Consider the following 12777-nt stretch of genomic DNA (forward strand, 5'->3'; position numbering starts at 1 on the left):
CCTGACAGAGGACGGGCTGTGGTGGCGGGTGGCAACGCCCCTTCCCAGGGTATAGACCTCCAAGTCCTGGCTCCTTGTGGGCCATGATGTGATAATCTAGATTCAGACTTCCATGCCTTGGTTTCCGGCTGCACATAGAGGGCTTGCGAGACATAAGTGCACTAATGCAGGTGAAGCTGCAGCTGCAGATTCGATAGTGCTGCTCGAGAGTGAAGAGGCATGCTCAGAACTGCTCTCACTCTCCTCTGGCTGGCCTGTGTCCCTGGTGACCATGGAAGGAAGTCTGCTGGTGGCTCGTAGTGATCAACACCAGCTGTACATGTGCCAAAGAGGCAGCCAGATGGCTGTGAACTTGGGTGGAGCCTGGGAAGGTGGGGTGGGGTACCTAGATGGGCCAGGATGCCCCAGGGCATAGCATCTTATTTTTTCTTTTCTTTCTTTTTTTCTTTTTTTTTTTTTTTGGTGGTACTGGAGTAGTTCCTGGAAGCCCTTCTACCTCCAGGATATACTCCCACGGGCTACACTCCCAGACCTATTTTTTTAACTTTCTTATGTGGAAACAGGGTCTCTTGAGCCAGCGAGGCTGGCTCTGAACCAGCGCGATCCTCCTGTCTCCACTTCCCAAGCACGAGATTACAAGCATGCGCCACCACACCTGGTGCATCTTTCTTTTTTTAATAAATTTTTATTGGTGCATTGTAGTCATACTTCTTAATAGGATAAAAAAAAAAACTTGAGATATACATGCACACATCACCCAATCAGCCCTTACCCAATCCCTAACCCCTACCCTCCCCCTCCCTCCTTCCCATGCTTGGTTTCCTGATTAAATTTGATATGTTTGTTTAAGTACATCATTTGCTTTAAAGAATTTCCCTCTTCCCCCTCCCATCCCCTCAGATAGGTCACCTTAGTTGCTCCTCTATAGGATCCCTTCTTCATCTAGAGTTCCTCCTGTTACCCATTTCTCCCTAGTTATTGCACATTAGGAAAAGCATCTGATTTCTTATTTTTTGTGACATTTCACTGCAAATGCCATAATTTTGTTCTCCTTTATGGCTGGGCAAATTCCGTTGTGTACACATCCCAGAGTTTTGTAATCCACTCATCTGTTGAAGGACATCTTGGCTGGTTCCACAGTTTGGCAATAGTAAATTTGCATCTATGAACATGGTTGCTCATGCATTAGTTTGGTATTTTGGTTTTCATTCTTTTTGGTAGATACCCAGATGTGGTATTGCTGGGTCATATGGTAAGTTTATTTTCCTTCTTCTGAGTATTTTCCATACTGTTATCCAAAGTGATTGCATTAATTTTTTTGGTGTTCAATTCCAACTTTCTATTTTTTTTACTTTACTTTATTTCATTTTATTCTATTTTTATACATTTACTTATTTATTTTCAGAAAAAAATCTATCCTAACATGAAATATGAACTCTAAACACCCAAAACAATCTCAAAAAAGAACACGGCTAGAAGATGTACAGTTTCTGATTTCAAACCTTATAAAGCAAAAATAATTGAAAGAGTGTAGTACTGCTATAAAGGCAGATATATAAACCAGTGGAGTAAAATAAAAAGCCTAGAAATGAATTCTTCCATATATGGTCAAGTTATTTTTGACAAGGTTTCCAAGAATATTTAGTGAAGGAAATAATATTTTCTCTAAATATTGTTGAAAAATAACAATTACATGATAAGGCATAAAATTGGACCCTTACCTAACACCATATACAAATATTAATTCAAAATAGATAAAAGACCTAAATGTAAATCTTAAGACTATAAACTTTTAGAACAAAACCTGGGTGATTAAACTTCACAACATTGAAATTGGCAGTGATTTCTTAGATATGATTTCAAAGGCACAGGCAACAAAAGAATAAACAAACAATATTCATAAAAAATAAAAAATATTGTACATCCAAAGACAATCCAAACAGAATTAAGAGTTACTGATAGAATGGGATAAAATATTTCCAAATGCTATATCTGGAGGTATATTAATATTCCAAATAGAAATCCTAAAAATTAGCAACAATAAAAGCAAACAATACACTTTAGAAATAGGTAAAAGACTAAAATAGGTAATGAATCTCCAAAGATTTTTATATGACCAATAAACACATGAATATCACTCATCATTATCATAATATAACTAATCATTAAGGAAATACAAATAAAAACTATAGTGAAATACTACTTCACATTTGTTAGGATGGCTACTTAACATGAATTACCTTGCTCCAGCCCTTTACCTTGAGTTTGTTACTATCTGTACTTGTAAAGTATGTTTCTTATAAGCAGCGGATGGATTTTGGTTTTTAATCCATTTTGCCACTTTATGTCTTCTTATTGGGGAATTGAGGCCATTTACATTCTGTGTGGTTATTGAGAGATAACTTTTAATTCCTAACATGTTAAGATATTATTTCTGTTTGAAATACTGTTTATTCTTCTTTACTTAGTTGTCCACTGGATGGAAAATCTTGTTTCTCTGGTTCTGGTGTGTATTACCTATTTCTTCTTTGTAGTTAATCTCTTTGAGTATTTTCTCTAGTGCTGGTTTTGAAGACATAAATTCCTTCAGTTTCTGTTTGTCATGGAAGCTTCTTATTTCCCCATCTAATTTGATAGATAGTTTTGCTGGGTAGGAAATTTTTGGCTGGAAGTTGTTTTCTTTCAGAGTTTGGAATATGTTACTTCAATCCCTTCTGGCTTTCATGACTTGGTTTGGGAAGTCTGGAGTGATTCTAATTCATTTGCCTCTGAATGTCACTTGGCCTTTTGTTTTTGTTGCCTTTAAGATTCTCTGCTTGGCTTCCACATTGGTCATTTTGACAATTATGTGGTGTGGGGATCCTCTTCTCTGATCCTGTCTAAAGGGAGTTCTATAAGTTTCCTGGACCTGTGTATTGACCTCTTGCTCTATGTTTGGAAAATTTTCTGTTATTATTTTTTTTTAAGAGATTATTGATCCCTTTGGTTTCACCTTCTTTTCCCTCCTCTATTCCAATTATTCTTAGGTTAGCTCTCTTAAAATGGGCCCATATTCTGCTGGGTGTGGTGGCGCATGCTTGTAATCCCTGTACTTGGGAGGTGGAGACAGGAGGATCGCGCAGGTTCGAAGCCAGCCGCGCTGGCTTAAGAAACCCTGTTTCTAAAATAAAAAGTATAAAAAATAGGTCTGGGAGTGTAGCCTGGAGGTAGAAGGGCTTCCAGAAAACCTAGTACCACCCAAAAAAAAAATGGGCCCATATTTCTTTGATGACAGATTCCTGCTGTCTGATTTTTTTCTAAGTTAGAAATTACACGTTCGTTTTTGGAGTGATCAACATCTAGGAGCAAGATTCTATTCTCCATGTGGTCTAATCTATTGTTTATACTTTGAATTGAAGCCTTTACTTCAATGATTGCATCATTTATTTCTTTTAGACTCTCTCTAAATTCTTTTCAAAAGTCCTGTATTATTTCTACAGTTATTTTCCTGATTTGATCTTCTGGAGATCTCTGAATTTCTGTGTTATCAGGTTCTGATATTATGGGGTTGTGGGCATTCATTGTTCTATTGTTGTTCCTCTTTCCCATGATTTCAGAAGTTTGTGCCTTCTCTGGGTTCTTCCCCAGGTCGCCACGACTTCACTTAGGGTGCTCTGAATCTGGAGTTTGTGGTAATCTCCACTGCCACTACTCCTTTACTGGGTTGTATCATAATGTCTCAGATCCAGGGAGTTAATCAAAGCTGCACAAGACCGTGGAGGGTTCCAGGCTCGGTGTTTTCCCATGGGAAACTGCAACTAGGGTGTGGTATCTCTGCCACCACTACTCTTTCACTGGGTTGGTCTGTAAAATTTCAGACCCAGGGAGATTATCAAAGCTGCGCAAGTCCCTGGGCATGCAGAGCTGGGATTTTTGCTGTAGGGGCTGCAAGTTCACTTACAGTTATTGTGCATGTTGATCTGTAGCTGTCGCAGGCCTGGTGAACTCGCCACCACTGCCACCACTGGTGGAGCCACTGCCACGCCCTCGGCCGTGAGGCTGGCATATTTTTTTTCTGGTTTTGAGCTCCATTCTGAGTCCATGGAAGGCATGATGATCTTGTCCACTGGGAGTTTTAGACGTTCTTTGCACTGGAAGAACTGCTGAATTACACCTGAATGAACTGCAGCTGCTCACTTCAGCTCCTTGTTTACCTTTCTTCTCTGGAGCCTGGTGCTGTGAGGGAAGATGGTGCCGGCGCAGCTCCACCGCTGCATTGCAGGCTGGTTTCTCTTCTGGTCTCTAGTTGTTCTTCTAGACTTCTTTTTCTCTGTCCCTTGTGTTTACATTTTTTATTTCTCTGCTGGTAGTGTTTTCTGGCTATGAAAAGCGCTGATTTTGTGACAATAGAGATCGAGTGTTAACAGGACTCATAAACGCTGCTTTTCTCGGTTGCCATCTTCCCGCAAGTCGAGATGCTGTTTTAAAATAAAGAATAAAAAATAGGACTGGGGACGTAGCTCAGAGGTAGAATGCCCCTGGGTTCTATCCCCTGAATCAAAGAAACAAACAAAAAGAAATGGGAGGAATAACATCCTGTGGGGGCAACATAGTCTCTGAAAAGTGTAGTCACAGAACATGATGCCTGGCATGGTGTGTGCTCAATAATTCCTGAATGGATGGATGTTCCAAGTCAAAATCCAGAAAGAAATATAACATTACCCACCAAGGAAATAAATCAGAGAACCTGTGAGACACAGGAGAAGCTCAGCAGTCCCAACTGGCAGGTAGCATGAAAGCTATTTATTCATCAACAAGTAGAAGGTATTCAGAGAGAGAAATCAGAGAGGAATCTACTAAGAATAAAACCCCTACCTGGGTGAAACCAAAATATTATTGAAACGATACTTTATACCCAGGCAAATAACACAAAAACTAAGGAGAAAATAGTAACCACAAAATGAATCTTTAGTTCTAAACAAACAAAAAAAAATTCTCAGCTGTAAAGAGCAGAGTGGGGAAGTCTTAGGACCAGTGCCCAATGTCAGTTATCAGAACTAGGCAAAAGTCCAAGCTATACTAGCACCAAACACCACCTAGAACTGGAACCTGGAACTCCTTAAGTATCCCTGCCTGAGGTAGGGATGAATAGTCTTGGGGTCCAGGGTAGAACTGAGATTGCTGATTTGTTCAGGAAGATGCACCTTAGGAAGAGGAGACAACAGAAGCTGAAAACAAGACAACCTGGGATGTAAATAGGACCCTCATGACTCCCAGGAACAGAAAACCTGCAGACATCAAATCCTATAGACCATTACAACAGTCATCTGGAAACACATTCACTAAGCCGGGTATGGTGGCGCACGCCTGCAATCCCAGTTCTTGAGAGGCTGAGACAGGAGGATTGCAAGTTCAATGCACGCTCAGCAACTTATCAAAGCCCTCAGAACCTTAGGGAGACCCTGTTTCAAAATAAAAATAAAACGGGTAGGGGTATAGTTCAGAAGTAGAATGCCCCTTTTGTTCCAACTCCAGTATCACAAAAATAAATAAGTGAATGAGCCCACCTGCTCCACAAATAGCTCTATGGTTGAGAAGCTTGAATCCTCATGCGATCACACACCCACAAGCCCCCGTTATACTCACAGCCCCATGAAGTCAAGTAACACAAGTGCCACTGGCCAACTGTGTTCTCTGACTTCCTCTCCACACAAAGATCCCTGTCCCAGGCCTTTGTCAGGAAAGGGGAAAAAATCCTATGATTTAGAATAAACTACTGACAAGGATGCTAAGACTGAGCAAGGGCTGTGTGAAAACACCCAAGGATCTCTGTTTCCAAAATCAAAATATCCACCATTTCATCCCAGCAGTAGACTTCTGCCATCCGTTGAGATGGGTGGGAAATGACCGCCCAAGGGGCTCGGGAGATCTTCCCTGCTGGAATCAAAGAGCCAGAGTGTGGGGAGGGCACTTCCCTTTCCACCTGGGCCTACACCTCTTCTACACTACCCAGGCAGCCCTCAGCAGCTGAGCGCTCTCCAGCCAGACAGACAGGGGCGAGCTGAAGTCAGGGCTCCGTGCCCCCAGAACGTGAGCAGTTTGCACATGTGGGAAGGAGCCCCTCCCACTGCCTTTTCTAAGGCGCTTTCCCCACATCAGTATTCTGAAGGGGCGCCCTGACGCCGCCCGGTGGCACTGAGCTGGAGCAGTTGCTCTGGTTCTCCTCCATTCCGCACTCTTAGCCCCCAGCATTGCCTCCAGCCGCTTGCGCTGGCTTAAGAGGATCATTTGCTACTGATGTTTGCTTGGAGCATCAGTAAGATGTGATGGTACTGCCTTTGCTTAGCAAATAAACTCAGATTCAAAGGAGAGAGAGAGAGCTGCCTTTGCAGACCAGAGTCACGGTGGAAGATTCCAGAAGGAAGGCTGGGCTTTCCAGAACAGGGGTCTGCCGATGCCTCATCCCACAGCTTTGTGAAGTGCCTTGCAGTGGCAGCCTCGCCCCTGAGGCAGCGTGTAGGACTAACGAAGTAAAAGAAGAGCTCCTCATCTGAAAAAAAGGGGCAGGAGAAACTGTATGCACTCTGAGTGTTAAGATAGGAGACACACACTGTAAGATTAAATGAAATGCGGTGTGCCCCACCAGTAGCATAGAGACACGCCGAGATCCATAATAAGTTACGAGAGGCTTTATTCGTGGGGGGTCAACCCCCAGCCCCCGCGTGGCCGCGGGGGCCACCGGGAGAATGCCTCCCTCCCTCTCCCGGTCCTCTCTGAACTCTCTTCCGGGGCGGAAGGCCTGGTCCCCGGAATCGCAGGCTCCACCTCCTAGCTCTCGGCCCTGCCCCCAACCTTACACACACCTGTCTTTAGAGATCAGAGATTGCCCACTATGTAAGGGAATGTTCCTGTGTCAGCCATGCCATGGTACCCTGATGCTGGTGATGTGCCAGGGCGCTGGCCCAGGATGCTCCTGCATCCCTGCTCTGTGCTATCAACCAGCCAAAGAAGAATGGAGCCAGGTCACTGGTGTCTCCTCTCTGAGGTGTTCCGGAGCCTGGAGAATCAAGTTGGAGCTCCTTTCTTCTGCTTGCCTCCGCCTCTGAGTCCGCACAGTCCTCTCCCAGCTTGAACCATTAACATCATCTTCTTTTTCTGTTCCTTCTTCTTCCACTCCTCTTGCCCTCTCTGGATCCCCAAAAGAGAAATGAAGGATTGGGGCACAGGACAACAAAGCAAAAGTGATAGATGAGAGGTTAAACTAGTTAATTTGGGGCACTGTTAAGCTATCTTCATTGACAAGTCTTCCCATTGTCACCCTGGCAGGAAGGCAAAGACCTCTCTTCTTTGAGCCTTGGTTTTCTGTGCTGGGAAACAAGAATAAGAAGGCCTATCTCGCAGGGCTACTAAGGGAATTAAATGGGCACAGAGCCCAGCATGCTGTGGGCAGACAATAAATGGGAGGAGTTTTAATTGCTCCCCCACACAAGTCACACACATCACCAACCTGTATACAATTGTTGCTTTCTCTATAACTAGCACAAGTACTGCACACACAAGGAGAATGTAACAATACACTGATCTGGTTGCCATCAGCTATGGCCCCTGAAGAACAGAAAATTGTGGGGGGTGGGGTATTGGGGATTGAACCCAGGGGCATTCTACTTCTGATCTATACTCCCAGCCCTTTTGATTTTTATTTTGAAACAGGGTCTTGCTAAGTTGCTGAAGCTAGCCTGGAACCTGTGATCCTCCTGTCTCAGCCTCCCAAATACTGAGATTACAAGCATGTGCCATCACACCCCACTTCAGGAAAACTCCTTATCAAGGTTGGGTAAGCCCAAGAGGACAAACTAGGCTTTGTCAAGAACAGAGTGACCTTTAAATGCAAATGGAAATGAGACTGAAATTCTTTTTAGAATTGAAAACATTCAGATATCCATCCTTTCCATTTCATAATACCTCCTAGTATTTGCAATTACAGGCTGGCTTCAGAGAGCAATGTTGTAATTCTAAGGCTAGGCTGTATCAATATTTCTTGACTCACCTGAAACTATGTAAGTACCCAAGAAAATTCTAGACCCGGTAAGATTTACAGACCAATCTTCTAAACCAAAGTGGTTTGCATAGGCTTTTGATAAGATCTCAAATCATGTTTCCTTATCTAAGCAAGACCACTTTAAAGGAAAGAGAAGATACAGTATTAACTTTCCAGGGAGTGGTTTGCAGCAATATAAGACCACGGAAAACAATTATCTGGAAAATGAGTGCTACAAATCAACAATTCCTATACAGAAAAGACATGACACCACATTTCAAAGAGCTTAGAAATGTATGTCTAATATAACTACTATGAGACAAAAATCACCCATTCAGCTTGAGTTGTAGCATTTCCCTGGACCCTGACTGCTATCTCCCATTATGATGGAAGGCATTGATGAGAGGAGATACTGTTCTTTTGAACAGTGATGGGGGCTGTTTGGGGATTGTAAATCCATAGAGGTGTTAACCTCCCATTACAGCCCATACACATCTCTCACCCTGGAAGTAATGGTGGCCAAAGGACCATCCATCTCAGATGGAATGGAGACAATGAACTCTTTAGTTAGAAGAAAGGCCAGAGGTTTCTTGTCCCCATCACTGAGTCAGTATCATGTTCCCCTAGGATAAACAGAGTGCTATTGGGAAGCCTACAGATTCTTAGAAGTAGAAGTAACTACACACGCCAGGCGTGGTGGCGCACGCTTGTAATCCTCGCACTTGGGACACTGAGACAGGAGGATCGCATGGGTTTGAAGCCAGCCTCAGCTACTTAGTGAGGCTTTCAGCAACTTAGCAAGGCCCTGTTTCAAAAAAAAAAAAAAGGTCTGGGAGTATAGCCCGGAGGTAGAAAGCCTCTGGGTTCCACACCCAATACCACCAAAAAAAAAAAAAGAAAGAAAGAAAGAAAGAAAGAAAGAAAGAAAGAAAGAAAGAAAGAAAGAAAGAAACTACACACTGCTTAGGATGGTTGCCATACTGAACTGGGAAAACAAGTCACATCAATTTTTTTTTTTAATGAGAATACATAATAGCCTTAAAAGAAAATAACCCTTAGATGGGTTTTTCAAATATTTCTCATCTTTGTTGACCATCTTCAAACATTGTTCTAATCTACAAATGAGTTTTGGACAATTGTAACAACTGTCTATGATCTCAAAGTAGTTTTGAAAATCAACAAGTTCCCTACTTCCTTCAGAAAAGAATCTCTGAGACCATTTTAAAGCGAGTTCCAATAAAGTATAATCCCAAGAAAGAGGGCAGAAGGGAGACTATTCGACTTGTTGAAATTACACAAAAGGTATAGACAAAAAAACTATTCCCATTTTTTCCCATGTGACTGACTGTCTTCTGGAAGAACCTTGCCTGATAATCTTCAGTCTTGCTAGAGACACGTTCTTAAGGCGAGAGCTGTCCCCAGAAATGTGACCTCATTAGCAGGACTCTTCTTCACCCTAAACACTTGTCTCATTCTCCTTTCTGCTAGATCTGTCTCAGATAGGAAGCACCTTTGATATCTGAAAGCTTGTTAGGAACAGACTCGAGGATCCCAACCCACACTACTAAATGAGAGTTTGTATTTTATCAGGATTCCTGTGTGACTTCCTTGTACATAAAAGTTAAGAGTCCAGTGCCAAGTTACATTCTCTCTATTCCTAAAACCTATTCCCACCTAGACCCTGAGCTTTCCCTATTTTTTATTTTTTTATTTTTATTTTTGGTACTGGGGGTGGAACTCAGGGGCATTCTACCTCCGGGCTATCCCCCCAGACCTATTTTTATATTTTATTTGGGAACAGGGTCTAAGTTGCTGAGAGCCTCACTAAGTGGCTGAGACTGGCTTTGGACCTATGATCCTCCTGTCTCAGCTTCCCAAGGACTGGGATTACAAGTGTGCACCACCACCATGCCCGGTCCTATTTTTTATTAATACTCCTAAAGTCTTTCTGAGTGAACTTTCCATGATTTCAGGCTTGCCTGTTATGGCTGGATATGGAATGCCCCCTGAAAAGCTCGTGTATCAGTGTTTAGATTCGATGTCGTTTCTAAGGGTTGTCGCCTCATCAGTGTGTAGATCCATTGTGATGGGTTCAGTGGGCTGCAGTAACCTAGGCTAGTGGGTTGTAGCAGGAGAGGATGGGTTCCTGGGAAGGGGTGGCCTTAAAGACTGAGCTCTTTTTCTTTGAATCCTGTTGCTGTTCACTCTCTGGCTTCCAGCCCGCACAGTTTGAGAGCAGAGCCCTTGCTCTGAGCTCCAGACCCAGCCCAACATGGACTAAATTCAGAATCTCAAAAAAAAAAAAAAAAAAACCTGAGAAAATAAATCTTTTTTCCTCTAAATCGTGTGTCAGAAGCTTTGGGTTATAGCAGTGGGAATGGTGACCAACATGTTCTCCTATAGCTATTCTGCCCCATCACCCACAGTTTCTGGAGCTACATGTAGAAAAATCCTACTTTTGCTTTCTCTTATACTCTCATTATCCAGGTTTGCCTGGGTTTGGCCTTTCTCCTTATTGCACTTGTAGTTCATCGCAAACCACATTAATTGTCTACCTGTGCCAGGCACTGCAGCAGGTGCTGTCGTTACAAAGGAGCTAAGACACAGGAGCTAAGGAGCGGCGTCTAGGAGGCGCAGCATCGGAGGCAAAGGGCCGGACTCTCTTGCCATCTGTTACAGTTAAATATAAAATGTTCCCTAAAGAGCTCATTTATTAATGTTAGGAGCTGATATCATTGGGTCGTGAAGGTTGTAATTGCAAGCAGAGGATGAATTGGATTTATCTGGTGTTGACCCAGGCCTGTAGGATGTGGCTGGAGGTGGTCCCTGGGGTGTGACCTTGGGGATCATATAGATGGTTCCTCCTCCTGCTGCGATCTCCCTCTCTCCTCTCTCCTCTCTTCTCTCTTCTCTCTCTCTCTCTCTCTCTCTCTCTCTCTCTCTCTCTCTCTCTCTCTCTCTCCTGTCTACCCTCCATAATGTGATGAGCACAGCCCATGTGCTCTCGCTCTCTCTCTTTTTACCTCCTACCACCATGCCCTGAGATCTGTAGTCTCCAGCCTCACATGGACTGAGACTGAAACCATAAAAAAAAAAAATCATCTTTTCTCTACATTCTGGGGTCAAGTCTTTAGATTATAGCTGTGAGAACGCCAACAAGAACACCATCCATCGTGGCGGCAGGCTCTGCTATGAGCTCCGCAAGGACACCAACAGCTGAAATAACAGCTTCACCAGTCAAAGGATAGCAACATGTGAAAGCACACAAATTATTGCTACTGTAAGAAAAAAAATCCTTTTCCATTAGGAAATATACCTAACTCTCCTTTCCATTCTGGGATTAGATGATCAATGCCCAAAACACAGAGACCACTAAGCGCCCTCTTCTATTATGCTTCCCAGTTTCCCCCTGATAAAATTTTTGCCAATGCACACAAAACCCATCTGGCATCTTTACCAAAGTGCTGATAGGAAAGCGATTGCATACCCTAAAATTCTTGGGGTCAGAGCTAACCCTTAGCCTACTTTCAGCAATAGAACCACCCAAAGTGTGAGTGTATGTTGTAGAATAAAGATGGCCACAAATTCTTTGTCATTCCCTTCATAAAAGTGTAGTTTATTAACCCTCCATTTGAATTTCAGTTGGCCCAATATGTTAGTCAGCTTATTATTACCATAACAAAATATCTGAAGTAAATGACTTATTGAAAAAAAGGTTTATTTTAGTTCAGGTTAAAAGATTTCAATCCACAATCAAGTAGCCCTGTTGTTTGGGCCTGTAATGAAGCATCATACTATAGCTTGAGGACACAACAAAGCAAAAGAGAAAATGTCATTGGACAAGGTCCCATAATCCTCTTCAAAGGCATGATCCTAGTGGCCGACACTTCCCCCAGGCCCCACCTCTCAAGACTGCCACCCTAGAGACCAAGTTTTTAACATGGACCCTTGAGAGACACTCAAGATCCAAACCATAGCAGCGGTGACATGTACCAAGAAGCCTTTAAGAAGGCCCAGCAAGCCAGGCATGGTGGCGCACGCTTGTATTCCCAGTGCTGGGAGGCTGAGACAGAAGGATCACACAGGTTCGAAGCCAGCCTCGGCTATCAGCAACTTAGTGAGACCCTGTTTCCAAATAAATTATAAAAAATAGGGCTGGGGTTATAGCCCAGAGATAGAATGCCTCTGGGTTCCATCCTCAGTACTGCAAAAAAATAAAAAATAAAAAGAAGGCCCAGCAACTTCCATTTTTGCTTTTGGGGAGCTCTCAGCCAACATGTAGGTAATTTTTTTTTTGTACTGAGTATGAGACCCAGAAGCATTCTACCTATGAGCTACACCCCCAGGTCTTCTTGTTTTTCGCTTTGTTTTTGAAACAGGGCCTTACTAATATGCTGAGGGCCTCATTAAATTGCTAAGGCTGCCCTCAAACCTGGGATCCTCCTGTCTCAGCCCAAAAAGTATTCCTAGAAACCCAGTCCCAGCACTCAGATGATTCTAGTTCAATCCACCAATTGGCTGCATTCACATGACAGATCCCAAGCAACATGAATAGAACTGCCCAGCTGAGCACGGTCAATGTATAGAACCAAAAAGAGAGATAATAAAATGGTCTTACTTAAGTCCTATAAACCTTGAGGAAGTTCATTAGTATAGCAGTAAATAGCTGAAGCAATATACTTTTGGTAAATCAAACAGTCTTGGGATTTCAGAACGGTGACCCTACCTATCAGAAATCTACTTCATGTGAAAGAAAATAA

This window comes from Muscardinus avellanarius, assembly GCF_963383645.1.
Source record: "Muscardinus avellanarius genome assembly, chromosome: 8".
NCBI lineage: Eukaryota > Metazoa > Chordata > Mammalia > Rodentia > Gliridae > Muscardinus > Muscardinus avellanarius.